General features: G+C 39.7%; 1 pseudogene; it reads right to left on the reverse strand.

Moving 5' to 3' along the window:
* Window positions 1-14,460: 14,460 nt before the first annotated feature.
* LOC133800547 (ureide permease 1-like) lies at window positions 14,461-18,777 on the reverse strand (annotated as a pseudogene).
* Between the last annotated feature and the right edge of the window lie 131 nt (window positions 18,778-18,908).

Genomic DNA, 18,908 nt, shown 5'->3' on the forward strand with positions numbered 1-18,908 from the left:
AAATTTGGATAGCTATGCGTCCAAGGCGATCAATACGATTAGCCGGCACAGGTTCTGAGGCTAGAGATGATGATCAGGGCCAGAACCTTAATCAATCTCTGAGAACTGGCAGCAGATAATTGCAGATATGCAAGCCCGGTTACAGATTCAGGAAGAGCAGATCCATCTTCAGAGATAGCAGGCTCCGTCAGGGAATGCTACACCTATTGTGCCACCTACTGTGGTACCAATTATTCAGACACCTGAGGTTGGGAACAGGCGGGAGACACTTTATGAGCAGTTCAGGAGATAGCATCCTCCAACCTTTGAGGGAGGATCAAATCCATTGAAGGTCGAACAGTGGATGAGTACGATTACTTCGATCCTAGATTTTATGAGGGTGGAAGGTAATGACAGGGTGGTCTGTGCCACCTACATGCTTAGGGAGGATGCCCGTATCTGGTGGGAGGTGGCATCACAGACCAGGGATGTTTCTACTCTGAGTTGGGATAGGTTCAAAGACTTGTTCAACCAAAAATACTATAGAGTTGTCGTCAGGGCAGCGAAAGTGAATGAGCTCGTGGGGGTTGGTGCAAGGCAACATGTCAGTCACAGAGTATGCCCTGAAGTTTGATAGACTCGTGAAGTTCGCACCAGATCTAGTGCCTACATATGCAGTTAGACAAGATAGATTTATTAGAGGGCTTAATGCTATGATAGCCCAGGATGTGAGAATTACAACAGTGCCTGGGGGAACGACTTATGTACAGGAAGTTGAGAAGGCTCTTACCGCTGAGGAGGCAGAGAATAAGATCTGGAGGGAGAACGATGCGAGACGAAAGGTTCGTAGGGCGGAGGCCCCAGTGATCTGAAGAGGAAGACCCCTGACACTTCGACCACTGCTGGTCCTGATGGGAGGGGTCAGAGTGTTTAGGGTGGTCGACAGGGAGGTCTTGAGACATGGAGAAGTTACCCAGAGTGCACGAGGTGCAAAAAGCACCATCTAGGCGAATGTCGGGCAAAGGCCTATTATGTGTGCAGGGTGGTGGGACACCTCAAAAAAGACTGCCCAACAGCAAAGAAAGAGGAATCAGGGAAAGCGGACGGCTTGACTCCATCTCGAGTGTTCACCTTGATGCAAGCAAAGGCCAAGGCTAGTCCCTCGGTAGTGACAGGTCAGCTTTCTAGCGCTGGCTTCTCTTATACTGTATTGATTGACTCTAGCGCTACACATTCGTTTGCTACTTGTAAGGTAATTGATAGATTGTGTAGACTTAGTGAGTATTATATTGCGGGATTTGGGACTATATTGCCTACAGGGGAACTAGTAGTTTCTAGGAGATGGATTAGGGCATTGCCAGTGATGGTAGATGGTAGGGAACTATCAGTAGATTTGATCGAGTTGAGTATGGTTGACTTCGATATGATCTTGGGGATGGATTGGCTGGTTAGATATGGGCTACTATAGACTACAGGAAGAAGATGGTGACTTTTGAGCCTGAGGGAGAGGATCCCTTTGTTTTCGTGGGTGCGGTGCATGGACCCCGCATACCCATGATATCAGCATTGAGAGCTAGAGACCTATTCCAGGGCGGTTGTATAGGTTTCCTAGCTAGTGTGGTGGATACTACCAGAGTTATGTCAGCAGGGCCGAGAGAGACTAGATTACTACGCAAGTTCTTGGATGTGTTTCGTGAGGATTTACTAGGATTGCCGCCGCACAGGGAGATTCAGTTCGTTATTGAGTTAGCGTCAGGAATAGAACCAGTGTCGAGGACACCATATAGGATGGCTCCGACAGAACTGAAAGAATTGAAGATATAGTTACAAGAGCTTCTCGATTTGGGGTTTATCAGGCCTAGCTACTCACCATGGCCAGTTTTGTTCGTGAAGAAGAAGGACGGGACTCTGAGGATGTGTATAGACTACAGGGAGTTAAACAAGTTGACCATCAAGAATAAGTACCCCTTACCAAGGATCGATGACTTGTTTGATAAGCTACAGGGAAAGACGATATTCTCAGAGATTGATCTTCGATTTGGTTATCATCAACTAAGGATCAAGGACGAGGATATACCGAAGATGGCCTTCCGAACAAGGTATGGGCATTATGAGTTTCTGGTCATGTCGTTTGGTTTTACCAATGCCCCAGTAGCATTCATGGACTTGATGAACAGGGTATTCAAGGACTTCCTAGACCAGATTATGATTGTCTTAATCGACGACATCTTGGTTTACTCTAGTTCAAAGGCAGAACATGAGTGGCATCTCTGACAGGTATTGCAGAGATTGTGAGAGCGCCGGTTGTATGCCAAGTTAAAGAAGTATGAGTTTTGGCTACCAGAAGTGACGTTCCTTGGACATATCTTTGGTGAAGATGGAATTAAGGTGGATCCAACTAAGGTGGAGGCAGTGAGAGATTGGCCGAGACCAAGGAATGCCTCAGAGGTTAGAAGTTTCCTTGGGTTAGTAGGTTATTACAGACAGTTTGTGGAGGGGTTCTCGAAGATTGCTGCACCGATGAAAGAGTTGACACGGAAGAATCTAAAGTTTGTCTGGTCAGACAAGTGTGAGAATAGCTTCAAGGAATTGAAGCGACGACTGATTACTGCTCCGGTATTGAGTCTTCCTTCGGAGAGAGGGAAGTTTGTAGTATACTGTGATGCATCGAGGTTGGGATTGGGATGCGTGTTGATGCAGAATGAGAAGGTTATTGCTTATGTGTCATGACAGCTGAAGGAATATGAGCAGCGGTATCCTACCCATGATCTAGAATTGGCAGTTGTGGTATTTGCACTGAAGGTGTGGCGACATTATCTGTATGGGGAAAAGTGCGAGATATACACGGATCACAAGAGTTTGAAGTATTCCTTCACCCAGAAGGATCTAATTATGAGGCAGAGGCGTTGGATAGAGTTGGTGAAGGACTATGATTGCGAAATCCTTTATCACTCAGGGAAAGCCAACATAGTGGCAGATGCATTAAGCCGGAGGGGCCCGGGACATTTATTTAGCTCTGCACAGATATCGAGAAAGTTGGCAAAAGAGATTTCTAGAGTGAGGCTAGAATTGATTGTTTTCCGGTTTGCCAATATCACTTTACAGTCGACCCTTCTAGAGAGTATAAAAGAGGGTCAGTTGGTAGATTCACAGTTATAGGAAGTTAGAGGGAATGTCTTAGCTGGAGTGGCTAAGGACTATTCTATTTCAGAGATTGGGTTATTACAGTATAAGGGTCAGATCTATGTCCCTATTGATATGGGGATTAGACGAGAGATACTCGATGAATCTGATACTACACCATACTCACTCCATCCAGGCACCGCGTAGATGTATCAGGATCTACGGATGTTGTATTGGTGGCTTGGGTAGAAGAATGATGTAGTGGAGTATGTGGCCAAGTGTTTGACCTATCAGCAGGTGAAGGCTAAGCATCAGCGACCAGTGGGGTTTGTACAGCCTTTGGGTATTCCTTAGTGGAAATGGGAGGATATTACGATGGACTTTGTGGGAATTTACCCAAGACAGTGGGGCTTCATGAGTCGGTGTGGGTGATAGTAGACAGATACACCAAGTCCGCTCACTTTCTGCCAGTGAAGGCGACCTATACTGTGGATCAGTATGCGAAGCTGTACGTGAGGGAGATTGTACGTCTCCATGGGGTTCCCAAGTCCATAGTGTCATACCGAGATCCTATCTTTACCTCCAAGTTTTGGGATGGTTTACAGAAGGTTATGGGGACTCAGCTGAAGTTCAGTAATACCTTTCATCCTCAGACCGATGGACAGTCTGAGAGGACGATCCAAGTATTGGAAGATATGCTCAGGGCATGTGTGATAGACTTTGAGGGGTCTTGGAGTAAGTACCTCTCGTTGATTGAGTTTTTGTACAACAACAGTTACCAATCAACGATTGGAGTAGCTCCATATGAGATGTAATATGGAAGAAGGTGTAGATCACCCATTCATTGGGATGAAATGGGTGAAAGGAAGTATTTGGGACTAGCGATGGTTCAGAAGACTAATAAGGTTCTCGAGAAGATCCGAGCTCGAATGCTCGCTTCACAGAGCAAACAGAAAAGTTACGCTGATCCTAAGCGTAAGGACATGGAGTTCTAGGTAGGGGACCACGTGTTTCTGTGAGTCTCACCATTGCCAAGGGGTGAGATGGTTTGGGAAAAGGGGTAAGCTGAGCCCTAGATTCATTGGACCTTTTGAGATCCTAGAGAGGATCAGGCAGGTGGCCTATAGATTGGCACTGCCACCGTCATTTTCGGAAGTTCATGACGTATTCCACATTTCGATGCTTTGGAAGTACATCTCAGATATGACTCATGTGTTGAAGTATGAAGATTTAGAATTGCAGACAGATTTGTCTTTTGAGGAGCGATCAGTTCAGGTCTTAGAAAAAAAAGATAATGATCTACGGAACAAGACGATTCCACTAGTCAAAGTATTGTGTAGGAATAGTAGGGTCGAGGAAGAGACCTGGGAGATTGAGTTAGCGATACGGGATCAGTATCCTGAGTTATTCAGGTAAATTTCGAGGATGAAATTCTCAGTAGGAGGGGATAGTTGTAACGACCCAAAATCACTAATAAGGCTTAAGGGCCTTGATTAGCATGTCGGGAGGGCATAATTGGTATATGTGTGATTAAATGGTCAAATGCATGATTTTGTGGCATGCATGATTAATATGATTAAATGAGCATTTGATATGCATGTGGGCCCTTTATAGCTTCTAAGGGCATATTTATGATTTTGGCCCGTTGAGGGCATAAACGTGATTAAATGTGATAAATTATTGAGACCACATTATTATGTGGATATATTTGTAGCATATGTCTTGAGACGGTCCTAGTGAGCGGATTATCGAAATAGTCACACCAGGGTTTAGTACCCAGCTCGGGGGGAGCCTTGGGATATTTTCTGGAAATTCAGGGAATATTTGGGATTTATTGAGTAATGAATGATTATTTGGTAATTAATTGGGTGATGGGATTAATTGGTAGATATTAGGAACACTTGAGGAATTAGCAGGAACTGGGAGCGGAATGACCATACTACCCCTAGGAACAATTTGAGGGCTAATAGGCTTAAGGGGCATAATGGTCTTTTGTTTTAACAAGGGATATATTCAGTAACCACTTAGGATTAGTTCAGAAAGAAGTAGAAACTTTCAGTCCTCACTATCCTTCTCCCTCACGATTTCTGTCTCTCTCTTTCATTTATGTTTTGAAGCTAAGGGAAGGAAAGGGCTGATTGAAGGCTAGAGCTTAAGGAAATTATGTTGGGAGTCTTGAGGAATTGAGGCCTTTATCCAAGAAGTTCAGCTGGGAACTTAGAAGAATTATGCTCAAGAGTAGGAAGAAGGAGATTGTGGTTTCAACAGGCAATTGAGGTAAGTTCTAGTCATTGATTTTGTTAGAGGATTTGGATTATTATAATGGAATTTAAGTTGAGTGTTGGGTGATGATTTCTATTGAATTGGGGTATTGATTTTAGTATAATTGTTAGGAATTTTATGTTTAAATATGTGATTAAAATCCTGAACTCGTAGTTGGGTTCGGTTTTGGTTGGGAAGTTTTATTGGATTGAATTTTAGGAAGATTGGCTGGAAAGAGTGTTAAGAAAACCCAGAATTTCTGGGTTCGAAGGGTGGCACCACGACCCAGCTTTGGGGCACCGCGGCGTGTGTACCCAAAAGGGCTTAGGTATGCTCTCTGACTTGGGGGCGCACTGCAACCTTAGGAGGCAAGTCGCGGCCCGCCTCCCCTTTGGCTTGGGGCTTTTGGTCTCTGACTTGAGGGTAAGTTGTGACCCTTAGGGCTAGGTCACGGCCTACCTAGGGTTTTTTTGCCTTAGATTGGTTCTTAAGGATAGAAAGGCTCGGGGGTTCAAACTTAAGCGCTCGGGGAAATTTCTACTACCCGGTTTAGTATAAATTGAAGTCCCGGAGGCTAGTTTTTATCTCATAAGTATTTTTTTGGATTAGAAATTGATGATTACCCATTGGCCATTGTCACTAGGTTTATCGTCAAGGCTCAGGACTGAGGATCATGGTCGAGACCGTTCTAGTATCTCCACTCGGAATTCAAGGTAAGAAAAATGCACCCTTGAGTGGTTGTAATGGGACTGAGATTCCCAATACTTGAACATGTATATTGTATGGCTAAATGATTGATTTGGCATATGAGAATAAACGGCCTAAGAGATTCGGGGCTGATAATTTGTGAATAGGATGCTACTCAGCCACTGTGAGCTGGGGTCAGCTAGATAAACGCTTGACTCAGCCTAAGCGAGCCGGAGTCAGTGGAGTAAACAGAGGGCGCGGCCTAAGGGTGCCGACCCTGAATATTGTATATTGATTGAGATACTAATATTAGTTTGATGTCTATGACTTTTTGAATATTTGGGTGACTGTTTTAAGATTGTATGATTATCATCATTGATTATGTATTACTGTTATGGTTTTCTTGCTGGGCCTTGGCTCGCGGGTGCTACGTGGTGTAGGTAAAGGCAAGGGTATGACGGATCAACCATGAGTTGGAGAGCTCTGGGGGCGAGATATACAGTGTCGGCTGCTCGTCCGCCACGGCCGAGGGAAAGTACAGAGACAGAACCTAAAATTTGTATTTTTCCATTAGACTTGCCACTAGATTGTATATAACTTTTGAGAATTTTGTAACTTTGTCTCTTAAACCCTGTTTTTTGGATCCCATGTACCAAACATCTATTTTAATCATAAATTAACTACTTATGATCAAAATCTTTTTACCCTAATCCGATTGTTGACCTTAGAATCACATTTTCAATCAAATGATTTGATTAAGAAGTCATGCACTATTTTATCTACACAGTGTAACGGTCTTGGTTAACAAGGGCGTTATAAGAGACTTATTACTCATCTATCTAGAGAGACTTATTAGTCATCTATTAAAAGAGACTTATTAGTCATCTACCTAGAGAGACTTATTAGTCATCTATCCAGAGAGACTTATTAATCATCTATCCAATGAGACTTATCAGTCATCTTCCCAAAGAGACTTATTAGTCATCTATCATTTATTTGTATTGTATACATGCAGTAATAAGTTTTCTGGCTGAGCCTTGGCTCACGGGTGCTATGTGGTGCAGGTAAAGGGAAAGAAAAGCTCACCCAGCCTTGAGTGGAGAGCTTAGGTGGCGATGTGTACATATGCGGCACTTAACCACCACGGCCAAGTTGTTTCTCAGGGGAACTAGGGTTTAACCCTATTTGTGCCACTTAGGTTGGCGGGTTGTAACTTTTATACTATAATGACCATTTTGGATTGTAAATAACTTTGTAAACACTTTTATGGGTCCTTGTACAGTTTAATATTTTAATTAAAATATATCCATTCCTTTTGGCCAAGATTTTCACCCTGGCCTGTTAATATCACCTAGATGCATGTTTACAACCTAATGACTCTTTTAGCGAGTTAAACACTATTTAAAGTACACAGTGTGACGGTCTTGGACTAAAGTACAATGATGCCATTAGGGCTACAAAAGTTGAAGAGTTCAGCAAGCTGATTCAGGGAAGTCTGTCAGTGACTGAGTATGCTTTAAATTTTGACAGACTAGCAAAGTTTGCAATGGAACTGGTGCCCACTGATGGGACCAGGAGGGAGAGTTTTCTCCAGGGGCTACAGTCTAGAATAGCCCGTGATGTTCGTATTACCACTGTGGCTGGAATTACTACTTATGCACAGGTGGTTCAGAAGGCACTTAAAGCTAAGAGCGTAGAGAATAATATCTGGCGTGATAGTGCAGCCAAGAGAGACACTAGGAGGGTGGGACCTCCATTTATAGGTTCAGGTAGGGCCGGAGGCCCCAGTGATCAGAAGAGGAAGGCTCCTGATGCCTTCCCAACTCCATGCTTTGACAGGCAACCACGTGGTATTACAATGGGCTGCCAGGGTGGCAGTGAGGCCTTGAGGACTTATCCAGAGTGCCCTAGGTGCAAGAGGCGCCATATAGGGGAGTGTAGGGCAAAAGCTTGCTTCTTATGTGGATTAGTGGGACATTTCAAGAAAGATTTCCCGAAAGCAAGAAAGGAAAGCCAAGAAAGGCGGACAGCTCAGCCCCAACTCGAGTGTTCGCATTGACTGAGGCAGAAGCTGAGGCTTGTCCCTCAGTAGTTACAGGTCATATTTTTAGTGATGGAACCCCTTATATTGTTTTGATTGATTATGGTGCTACACATTCTTTTGTTGCTAGTAGAATTATTGATAGACTGTGTAGACTATGTGATTATTATCCTGTGGGGTTCGGGACCTTATTACCCACTGGGGAGTTAGTAGTAACCAGGAGATGGGTGAGATCACTGTCAGTGACAGTAGAGGGCAGAGAGTTATCAGTTGATTTGATAGAGTTGGTTATGACCGACTTTGACATGATTCTGCAAATGGATGGGTTAGTGAAGTATGGGACAACCATAGATTGAAGAAGGAAGATGGTAACCTTTGAGCCTAAAGGTGAGGATCCTTTTGTGTTTTTTGGCACTGTGCATGGACCCCGTATACCTATGATATCTGTTCTGAAAGCTAGAGATCTATTGCAAGGAGGTTGCATAGGATTCTTAGCCAGTGTGGTTGATACCACTCAGGTCATGCCAGTGGGACCAGACGAGACCAGATTAGTGTGTGAGTTTCTAGATGTGTTTCCAGAAGAGTTACCAGGGTTGCCACCACATAGAGAGGTTGAGTTTGTGATTGAATTGGCACCAGGGATGGAGCCAGTGTCCAGAGCACCTTACAGAATGGCCCCAGTAGAATTAAAAGAACTGAAGGTACAGCTGCAAAAGCTATTAGACTTAGGTTTTATCAGACCTAGTTTCTCACCATGGGGTGCACCAGTTCTATTTGTGAAGAAGAATGATGGTTCTCTGAGAATGTGTATTGATTATAGAGAACTAAACAAGTTAACATTCAAGAACAAGTATCCTCTGCCAAGGATAGATGATCTATTCGATCAGTTGAAAGGTAAAATGGTATTCTCTAAGATAGACCTTCGATCTGGTTATCATCAACTGAGGGTCAAGGAGGGAGATAAATCGAGGACTGCTTTTTGCACTAGATATGGGCATTATGAGTTCTTAGTCATGTCCTTTGGATTGACTAATGCCCCAGCTGCTTTTATGGATTTGATGAACAGAGTGTTTAAGGATTATTTGGACCAGTTTGTGAGCGTCTTCATCGATGAGATTCTAGTTTATTCTCAGTCAGAGTTACAACATGAGAAACATCTGAGGTTGGCTCTATAGAGACTGAGAGAACACAAATTATTTTCAAAATTCAAGAAGTGTGAATTCTGGTTATCTCAGGTAACTTTCCTTGGGCACATTTTCAGTAAGGAGGGGATTAAGGTAGACCCAGCCAAGATTGAGGCGGTCAGGGATTGGCCAAGTCCAAAGAATGCTTTAGATGTTAGAAGTTTCTTTGAATTGGCAGGTTATTACAGATGTTTCGTGGAAGGATTCTCAAAGATTGCCACTTCATTGACTGAACTGATGCACAAGAATCAGAAGTTTGTGTGGTCAGACAAGTGTGAGAACAACTTCCAGAAATTGAAGCAGAAGTTTATTACAACTCCAGTTCTGAGTCTTCCAACAGATCAGGAGAAGTTTTTGATATACTGTGATGCCTCACATCAGGGTTTGGGTTGTGTTATGATGCAATCAGGGAAGGTGATTGCTTATGCCTCACGTCAGCTGAAAGAGTATGAACAAAGATACCTCACTCATGATTTAGAGTTGGCAGCTATGGTCTTTGCATTAAAGGTATGGAGACATTACCTTTTATGGGGAGAAGTGTGAGATTTATGCTTAACACAAGAGCTTGGAGTACTTCTTCACACAGAAACATCTGAACATGAGACAAAGGCGTTGGCTAGAGTTAGTAAAAGATTATGATTGTAAAATTCTGTATCATCCAAGAAAGGTCAATGTGGTAGCAGATGCCTTTAGCCAGAAGCGTCCGGGATAGATTTTCAGTGCGAGGTTGATATCCAGAGAATTAGCAGAGGATATGACCAAAGCTGGCATAGAGTTGCCGGTATGCCAGTTGGCCAACATTACGCTACAGTCTACGTTGTTGGAGAGAATAAAGGAAGGTCAGTTGGGTGATCCACAGCTGACCAAGATCAGAGAGGATGTTCTAGCTAGAGTATCCAGAGATTATACAATGTCAGAGATGGGCTAGTTGAGATACAAAGGTCGGATATGTGTTCCAATAGACACTGATATGAGGGGAGAGATTCTGGATGAATCTCATACTACTCCTTACTCTTTGCATCCAGGCACCATGAAGATGTATCAGGATGTGAGATCATTGCATTGGTGGCCTGGGATGAATAGGGATGTAGTAGAAAATTTGGCTAAGTGCTTGACATGTCAGCAAGTCAAGGCTGAGCATTAGAGGCCAACAGAGCTAATACAGCCTCTGGACATCCCAGAGTGGAAATGGGAAGACATCAAGATGGATTTCGTGGTAGGTTTACCCAAGACTGTTGGTCAACATGATTCAGTATGGGTTATCGTGGATCAATATACCAAGCCAGCTCACTTCTTGCCAGTGTGGACTACTTATACAGTTGACCAGTACGCAGATCTATATGTGAGAGAAATTGTGCACCTTCATGGGGCACTGAGGTTGATTGTGTCAGATTAGGACCCCACATTCACTTCCAAGTTCTGGGGAAGTTTGCATAAGGCCATGGATACACAACTGAAGTTCAGTACTTCTTATTATCCTTAGACAGATGGACAATCTGAGAGAACGATCCAGATATTGGAAGACAAGCTACGAGCATGTGTACTGGACTTTGGTGGGTCTTGGAGTAAGTATCTACCTTTGATAAAGTTTTACTACAACAACAGCTATTAGTCGACCATTGGGGAGGCTCCTTATGAGATGTTGTATGGTACGAAATGCAGATCTCTCATTCATTGGGATGAGACAGGGGAAAGGAGATACTTGGGTCTTGAGGTAGTTCAAAGGACCAATGAGGCCATTAAGAAGATTAGACAGAAAAGTTATGCAGATCCCAAACGCATGAACGTGGAGTTCCAAATGGGAGACTATGTCTTCCTTATGGTCTCGCCATGGAAAGGGGTGAGAAGATTTGGGAAGAAGGGCAAGTTGAGCCCTAGATTTGTAGTTCCATTTGAGATCCTGGAGAGGATTGGTCAGGTGGCCTACGAGTTGGCCTTACCACCAGCATTGTCGGTCGTGCATAACATATTTCATATCTCAGCTCTTCGGAGGTATGTATCAAATGTAACTCATGTGTTGAGTTACGAGGATCTGGAGCTTGAGGCAGATCTCTCCTATGAGGAACAGCCAGTCCAGATATTATACAGAAAGGATAAGGTCCTAAGAAATAAAAATATACCTTTGGTTAAGGTACTATGGAGGAACAGAAAGGTTGAGGAAGCAACCTGGGTGTTGGAGTCAGATATGCAGAGTCAGTATCCCGAGCTATTCAAGTAAATTTCGAGGACGAAATTTCTGTAAGGAGGGGATAGTTGTAATGTCCCAAATTTCCTAATGTGGCTTAATGCCTGGATTAGGGGGCCAGGAGGGCCGTAATTGATTTAATATGCAATTATGTGATTATATGCATAATTATGTGAGTTATATAATTATTTGATGATAATTGCATGCATGTTGACCCGCTTCTTATTAGAAGGGCATTTTCGTAATTTTGATCTGTTAAGAGCATAATTGTATATTTATGTGCATGTTAGTGATTTATGGGTGAGACCACATTATTATGCTGATATGAGACGATCCTAGGACGCAAGTTAGTGGTTTGGTCATAACAGAGCTAATTACTGGGTTCAGGGTGAGTTTGGGGGTAATTTGATGCTTTGTACATTACCGGGAATGCACGGGTAATGGGATATGATTTAATAAATATTTGAGGATATTGGGAGTAACGGTAATTGTAGGACGTTAATTATGATTAGCGGGGTAGGTGGGAAATGACAGTTTTGCCCTTGGGTGGCTTTGAGGAATTAAAATGGCCCTAGGGGCATTTTGGTCATTTTGACCATTAGAATGACATAAGCCAAGTAGACTGTAGAAGGTTTAAGGTAGAAGGTTTAAGGCAAAATAGAGCTCTTTTTCCTTTCATCACTCTCGATCATCTCTCCCTCTCCTTCTTGATTTGGAGTTTTGAAGCTAAGTGGAGAATTGAAGCTTGAGGGTTTAGGATTGGATTGCAACAACTAAAGGGGGTTTAATTCAATTTTGAGGTAAGGATTTTCAGCTTAAACTTCAAGGTTTTACTCTGTTTTTTGAGATAGTTCATAAGCTTGATAGTGTAATTGGATATGTGGTGATGTTTCAAGTGGTATTAAGCTTTGGTTTTGATGTTAGGTTGGTGGATATGTTGTATAAATGTTTGGTTGTAATTTTGGGATTGGTTTGGTGAAGATTTGGCTGAGTTTGAATTGAGAAAAAATACAAGGGAGCTGGGTTCATGGGGTCAAGTCGAAACAGAGTTCATGCAAGTCGCGACTTGAATGTGTTCCATAACCTCCCCTGGGTTCTGTCTAGCAGGTGCGCCACAACCCACAGGGGCAAGTCGTGGCCTGCCCCTGGCACCCCAGACAGGGAGCTCTCTGTCTTGGGGGCGCACCATGGCCCCCGGGGGGCAGGTCGCGGCCCGCCCATCCTTCTGTGCCAAGTTGGGTTTTAGCTAGCCTTTAAGCGTGGGTTTTCATTTCTCTAAGCTTGTGATTGAATCTACTAACCGTTTTAGTAGGATTCGAGGTCACGGGAGCGGGGTTTTAGTCCATGAACCTTGTATTGCTTATTTTATTGATGGAATTTCATACTTGGTTATGATTAGGTGATCGCTAAGGGGCTTAAGGATAGATCGTTCTCAAGGGTCGTTCTTTTATTATTTCACGCTCGAACCAGAGGTAAGAAAACTTCATCCAGTATGTGACATGCATGGTTATTGATGAGGCATGTTCAGTGCTCTATTTATGGACATTGATTGCATTGTAAATGCCTGGCAGCTTTGCTTACTTGTGAATGGCATTGACTTATTAGTCAGAAATGGCATTGGTGTTTAGTATTGGTTGTGAAGTTCTAACTTATCAGTCATGATCGGCAATAGTACTAAGCACTCACTACAAGAAAAAAAAATGTTTTTAATAACACCAAAAATGTGTTATCAAAACATACCATAACACTTTTTGATGTGTTAAGACCGACTATGTTATCGTAGGTCAGGGTACTTTACATAACACTTTATGATTGTTATACAGATGTGTTATTATACTGTCAACGATAACACACTTTTTGTGTTATTTTAATAAATAGATGAGTGTTTAATTGTATTATTTATATTTGATTATATAACACATTTCAATACTTATAAATTTGTGTTATATAATGAAGTTTGCATTCCAAAATTCTTTACTTATAAAAAGTGTTATTGTAATAGATATTATAACACATTTTTCGTATTATTTTAATATTTAGATAAGTTTAAATTCTCATTATATATTCATTTATATAACACTAATTTATTCTATTATATTTTATTTTTTTTTATATAATTAAAATTAGCTTTCTAATATATACTAGCATCATCAAATGAACTTTATTTTCAAATAACAAATAGTAAAAACATTCAACATTATATTAACAATCCACAAATTAGTTTAAAACATTCAACACTGTCATCAACAACAAAATGTTCTTAAAGTATTCAAGTAGTCTTAAATATTCAACATATTGAAAAATTCCTACTTTCAGCACAAAATATTCTACAGCTGCCCAACACAAAGCCTTCAAAATTAAGTATCATTTTCTATTTCGCTTGTCACATCTGCAAAATAAACAAAGAAATATTTTATTGTTATTATCTAGCATCACAAATTACTTCAAGAAAAATGCTATGGAAATTATTTACAAGAGAGGACACTTGTAATGAGCATAATATTAATTCAAATTGGCCCCATTATCATTTTGTCTTTCTCATCTTCCCTATCAAATCAATCAAATAATACTATCAATTGAACCAACAGCTTCTCGTATAGTTTGTTAATGCATCCTCATCGGTATTATCAAACCACAGGCCAACTTATCACTTTACACAAAACACTACCCAAAAACAAAGGCAAAGGGTTGTGTATGCAGCTGACTCCTACTTTCGATGCCCTGATGATGCCATAAGAACAGCAACAGCCACAATAAACATAGACAACATACTTACTAGCAATATATATGTTCTTCTTGACGATTTTTTGTATTCTCCAAACAAAAGAATTCCCCATAAAGTGCTTACTAGTGGAAGTTCCTGCCAATCACCACCCCAAAAAAGTCCATATTAGTATGTGATGCACATTTTGGTTTTGTTGAAATTTTGCACAAACAAGTTTATCCCACAAAAGAGAAGTTTGGAATCAAGAAAAAAAATATATTTGAACCAACCTGAACAGCATCTGTTGCAGCATACCCTGCAGCTTGGCATCCCATGAATTGGAGACCATTGCCAAACCCGCAGAGCAGACCGGCCATTAAGGCCCAGCCTCTGCCATTCCAGTCATTCAAATAAGCCTTGAATGATGATTTGGGTAAGTCCAGCACAGGGTAGTAAAGGAATGTGATGTGAGGATTATAGCAAGGACAAAAAAGATACTGAGAAGTAAAAGAATGTAGTGTAGACAACCAAGTGAGGAACCCCATCTTTCAATGTATGCCATTGATCATTTGTTGCCAAGTTGAATGCTGGTGAGAATAGAGAAAAGCAAACACCAGCAAAGAAACATATGGACAGTCCAATGAGAGTTCTTTTCCCAAACACCTGTAGCAAAAGTTATAATTATTAAATGTGATAGAGAATCTGAGATGTTTGGATTTTAATGTTTGGTGATGAACTTACAAATGTTGTTGTGTAGTATTTTTGCAACACAAGATTATCACTTTTCATCTAAATGTGAGAATTTTAATTGATTTTCCATACTAAAAATTATTGTGTTTTACAGTGCCATCTATAGTGGTACAACTAGTTTTCTGCTCATTCTCATTATCCTTAAGTGCACCATCAAACAAAACAATTAAGTAAAAATTGCATCACTCAACAAGCTCGATGATTTTATTTTTAAAAATGAATAATAACAAGATAATTCTTTGATAACCTTAACATTTAATGAATGAAACATACCCCTCTTTAGATGAAAAACCTTCAAGCTTTTCTTTATTATCAGCTGCATTAGATGAGTGGACAGTAGAAGCAAGGCAAACTGTAACCAAGAAGCAGCCAACGCCGGGGAAAAGGATCTCGGCTCTATTAATTTTATTGTCTAAAAAGTAATTCAAGGTTGTTCCTGTCACCATTAAAGATCGCAACAGAGGCAAAAAATTCAGTATCTATAAGAGCAACACAGACAAACATCAACATTTAGAAATGGTCAGAAAGAGAGAGAGAGAGAGAGAGAATGAAAGAAAGGACCTATAACAACTGTTATGCTTGCAATGATCACTTCTGTGACTGATAAGCCAACAAAATCCTAAGCATACTGAGTTGAGCAATTTCCAAGGCTAAGTACCACCCCTCCTGCCATTGCAAACATCACAGAAGGCCAATTATCCTACACCAATCACCCTAACATGAATCGAAACCAAATACATACAATACAATACAATACAACTCCATTATGGCAAACAGATGAAATTTTCATTATGTTGTGTTCCTTATCACTGGTCTCTCCAAATAGCACCACATTCATCAAAGAGAATAGAGAATGAATGAACTAAACTTTATCTAAATATATGCAAGTGTTGAATATTTGTGATTCAACACTTGTAATGAGCTAAAAAAATATAATCAATGCTGAATTAATCATGAGAAGGAGCAGCCAAAAGAATTATATAAAAAAAAGAAGAGGAAAAACAAAAAAGAATGGATTCTAGACATGTCTCATAATAATTGGACCTTTTTATTAAACTTCATGGAGACAAGACTGTCACAATAAAATTGTCTAGCAATATTTTATCTCATTTTCTTATTTAACTTTTAGCTTCTAGCTTCTATAAAAATAAATTGATTTTCACCTCTGCTAAATTGATTTTCACCTCTGTTAGGGTAAAAATAAAAAAAAGGAGAACAAAAGCTTCTGTTTTTGGGGTAATCTCTGAAAATTACATAGGCCAAAAAAATATGACAAAAGCCTTTGGCATGCCTTAGTAATCAATGGTGGTCATTATCTAGATGGTATCATCATAGGAAGGAGCACCATCACACTGTACTGCATGGTATCATCAGCATTCCTTTGTGATTAAATAATAGCATTTCATTTTTTGGCAAAAAAAAAAAAATAATAGCATTTCATACTTCCAAACAGGCCCCCCTGTGTGATCGCTGCCATCACACACACATAAGAGTACTTAATAGAACATGAATTGGATAAAATGATCTCTGTAAATGTACCAAAGATATGGGACTTTATTATTTATAGCTGAATAGTACAAAGATACAAAGAGAGGGAAAAAGGAGCTGGAAACCAAGAAGTGATTAACAGGAAACTAACCACACTAATCTACTAACTTTAGTTGAACCTATATTACAGTTAGAGCTAACTAACTACATGTGCAAAAGCATTTGAAAACCACATGAATATAGTTAACTCATAGTATTTAGAAATCACATGAATGTTAAATTCTGCAAAAGTAGGCACCAAATAAAATTAGAAAGAGATCCAATTCGTTTCATTCCTAAAAATATCAAGGTACCAAATACACATAAGGACCGAGTATGACTGCCACAAATAAGCATAAATTTAAGGTACTCAAATACAATACATCAAGCAAGCCCAAATGAAAGTTCAAGTACAACTACCACAGGTAAACTATTTGTTCAGTGTATTTTGTTCAGGTAAATTACTTTAAGTGGGCAATATTCTATTTCCTACAAATTTAGAAGGATTAATACTATAGTCAAAGACTTTTTCGATTATATATTTATCGTAAAATTTGAAGCAACTTTAAGTTGTATTTTCTTTCTTTCTTTTTAATGTTTGGTGTGATTTCTTGGTGCATCTGAGCTGGAAGTCTGTTGCTTAAAAGTGTAAATTAAGTTGGTATAATTGTAATGGTTAAAATAACATAATGTTTCTGCTCAAATTCTGTTTTTGAAGAATAAATTGTCTCAACCAAAAGATAGTTTACATGCATGCCAGAAAAATAGCATAAGAAAACTGAGTTCAAACCTTTGCTTTTCTAGCCGAAACATCTTCCAATTGTCACATAGTCCAAGTAAGAACAAAAGCACACACCTGAAATTTTTCTTAACAATATTTCAGCAACTTAAAAACAAAGGTAAGAGTGGAGATTATCATGCTCTTTGGGCCAAAAAAAATGTTGGAGCTTATTTGTTCAAGTCAGTATTGAGATGGCTAATTAAGATTCAAACCCCATTGGACAGTATGTGGATTCGAGAAAGAAATAATGAGCTTTAATGCAACGACACCTTGTTTGATTTAAAACATGAAAATTTAAGCAATAGCATGCTAGAGAGGCTGATGTATAACTTACTAATTACAGAGTCTCAAGTGTCTTACACAGCTTAAACACTTTTATATAGTGATAATAATAAACAAACTTGAAGGGCTCGACGAGCTAACTGAGTTGAACATATCCTGCGAGCAATGCTAAAAACATCAAGAACAGAATCACCTCCTACTGCACGAACAGCAGCTGCCATGGCTGCTGCTTCCCTGCTTCCAGCATTAGGAATAGAGGATATGAGAGAAGCTTCTATCTCCTTCCATTTACGTTCTTCCTTCTCCAAGAGAGCCTTTCGTCTTTCTTTACCTCTACCCTCCTCTTCACGTCTTTGCATTAATAGCTCCTCTTCCATCTCTTTTTCTCTTATGTAACTGCAAATTGGTACATACAAGAGTATTTAGAAAATTGCACAAGACACTGCACAGTCTCATACGTCGTAAAAGAACGATTTTCCTTTTATGAGCATTTAAAGGTAAGTAAAAATATATACACATATTTACTTGCACATTAGAAAAGTTTAATACTTGAATTCAAGTGTCAAAACTCAACATGTTCACATATATTTTGATGCATTCAGAATCAAGAAAATGACCAGAAAGAAATAAGAGAAAATTTAAAGATGTTGAAGACAATGTGGACTGTTTATGCCAAAATTAAATTTAGACTGCCTCTTTGGCTAATTGATGTAAAAGATTCTGTGAAGGATAGGAGCTTTTTTTTTTTAGAATTTTATTTTTATTTTCTTATAGTCTGATTTCCTTTTCCACAATTGTTTATTTGTATTATTATCACTACTCATTAATACTATTTTCATTTTTATTAAAAACTAATTATTATATATTAAAACAAGGCTTCTCAACTAGACTAAAAGAAGCTCATGTTATAGTAGAAAAAGCAAGAGAAATTGTATAAATTAAAGGCTATAATACAAAAATACTAATGCTTTCCAAACAAAAGAAATAAACAAAGTTAAATAATGTCTAATAAATATATGTGGTCAAAAGGTTAAAAAAAAGGTTCAATATGTCATATAATTAGACAAACAAAAATACGTTAAATTATAAAATGCATTCAACATGTTATTTCATAAAAAGTCATTGTATTACTTTAGACACCAACAGTAAATTTCATACTGCAATCATATCAGTGTCTTAAAACCTGATGGTATATGTTAATTTAACAAGACAATCCCTAAAATTACCTTTGAACAACACTTAGAGAGAGGATTTCGGAGAGTTCCCAGCTGAGACGACAAGAGAAAGTAGCAATAGAGTAACTTAAAAGCAATGCAAATAATAGCTCATATAGTTAATATCTAGGGAGCTCTAAGAAGAAAAAAAAACATATATTATGCCAAATTTTGCTAAAAATAGGTAAG

This window comes from Humulus lupulus, chromosome 1 (genome assembly GCF_963169125.1).
Source record: "Humulus lupulus chromosome 1, drHumLupu1.1, whole genome shotgun sequence".
Classification (NCBI taxonomy): Eukaryota; Viridiplantae; Streptophyta; class Magnoliopsida; order Rosales; family Cannabaceae; genus Humulus; species Humulus lupulus.